The sequence below is a fragment of the Watersipora subatra genome, chromosome 9 (genome assembly GCF_963576615.1).
Source record: "Watersipora subatra chromosome 9, tzWatSuba1.1, whole genome shotgun sequence".
Taxonomy (NCBI): Eukaryota; Metazoa; Bryozoa; class Gymnolaemata; order Cheilostomatida; family Watersiporidae; genus Watersipora; species Watersipora subatra.
Genome location: NC_088716.1, coordinates 58,660,919 through 58,663,227, shown reverse-complemented (window position 1 = coordinate 58,663,227; position 2,309 = coordinate 58,660,919).

Below are 2,309 nucleotides of genomic sequence, written 5' to 3'. Positions count from 1 at the left end.
TTTTTGAATAAGTAGGCTAGCAGCACGGAAAACCTCAAGACTTCAGATACAATATAATATAATACAATATAATACAATATAATACAGTATAATACAATATAATACAATATAATACAATATAATACAATATAATACAATATAATACAATATAATGCAGTGATTGCCTGTTCATTCTGTTTTAGACAAATATTGAAGACCACTCAGTCACGACTAATGTAAAGCCATCTCTATGTATTAGTTCCTCAACTAACATACAAGTTCGTTATATCATAAAAACCAATATAATATGTTTTACTCGCTAGTATAGGTTACAAAAAACTAGTTCAAATATTAAACAGTTGCCCTAATAGCATTCAATTTCTGCTAACTCTGTTAGGTAGATGACTTACCGACAGTCATATTGCCAACAACCTTGACAAGGTCGCTTATTGCGGCATCGGTATTCTCTATACACCTGGACCAAAAAATGCCTCGATGTTTTACTGTTTCACTGTTCCATGACCAATGATAGCCAACAACATTTCCAGCTTTACATGTAATTAGAATGAATAATGCAGCTTTGATACAATTTTTTAAGATTCTGCATTTGCAGAAACTTACTAAATAGTAAATGGAGACTTTTTATTGATTTTGAGATGTTCAAGTAAAAACCTTTAATAATTTAGTCTACCAAAATTAATTCAAACTGATATATTGAAACGTTTTTCAACTGTCGTACTGTTACTAATTAGTGATATTATTTTCTTAATTAAATAGGTAAAATTTTTTTTAAATATTATTAAAAAATGATAAAAAAAGTTTAACCTTATTTTTAGCACAAATAATGTTTCCATATTCTGAGTTGTATCAAAAATAAATTTGGCTCTGCATTTTGGGTTGTAGCCTACTATTTTTGCCCTGGTGCATTCAATTGATGTCTACCGCGCGGCTGTGTTGTAGACTAAACAAGAGTTCAAAGAGACTCGGAAAATGAAATCTTTAAAAAGGTTATTGTATTTATAATATACAAAAAATGTTTGGCTTTTTTGTTTTAGCAGTATTTAAGTAATTTTAGTGCAAAAATAAAAAAAACTTAGCTAACAAGGTGTTGTTGACCTTCAATTAAAATGTAATATGATTTTTACCATTTTCTAGAAAACCAAAACTGTTTAAAAAAATTGTGCCAAATGCATATAAAAGGTCATACAAACTCTCTTAGTGGCAAAAATTGAGACTTTCACTATAGATTTTTAGGTTTATAGAGACCTCAATAAAATTTTTATTTGACTATTTGTTAATAAACTATTTTTAATGTCATGCTTTTAAGCATTCATTTATGCTGAATCCAAATTTCAGATCATTTGTAGCATCTTTTATGCAAGTGCCTCAAATGTACACAAATATTTGGCAACCACTTAAAAATAACTGCAATCTTCACTGCTCACTTGATGACTTATAAAACATGCAGGTTATTGTTTGCAAGTTGCTAGAAAAGGTTGTTTAGTAGATCATCCAATCGCAATATACAAATGTACATGATTGTATCTCCTTAGCAAGTATATTTTGTTACCCGTATGCATGCCCGGAACGTTTTGGTGGCACATTCGCTCATCCGTAAAGTTTAATGGCACCAGAGTAAGATTTACCCTTCAATGATAATCCCATTGAAAGGTAAATCTATGGCATTCAGTGACATTATAAGATCAATCGTGGCATATACAATGTACATGTACAACATTTATTTCTGCTTTTGTAGTCCTAAAATACACTTTTGATATAAAACCGCATACCAGTGTATCTAATGTATGAAAACTTGTTAAGGGCAGTTGTATCAAACACGTGTGTTCATGGTTATATATGTGGGATATTATGTGAATGTCCAATGCTTTCCTGAGATTAGCCAATGATGTAAAATATGGCTTTGACATACAGCCAGAAGATTAGTTATCGGGACTTGCAGTTTGTCGGCCATTGAACTAGGATTTACATGTAAGTGGAAGCCTCAGTAGGGAGGACAGAGTGTATGCACAGAGCTTATTAAGTTGCCTTGCTTTTCTCTTTTGCTGACAGGAAACCCTCAGCGCGTACTTGTCTCGACAGACAGAGACCACGGTGTAACAGCAAAGGCTGAGTGGTTATTGGCTTGTGTTCAGATGTTAGCGGTAAGGGCTGCCATGAGGTTGCTTGCAATTATTTTGCTTTGAGAGTGTAACGTTATTAATAGGGGTGAAAGCTGGTGGCAAAAGAAAGGTTGGTGTGTAATTATTATTGTTTGGTGCCGCCTTTTTACCCAGAACCAAACAATAATAACAGCTTTTTGTTGTTTTGCT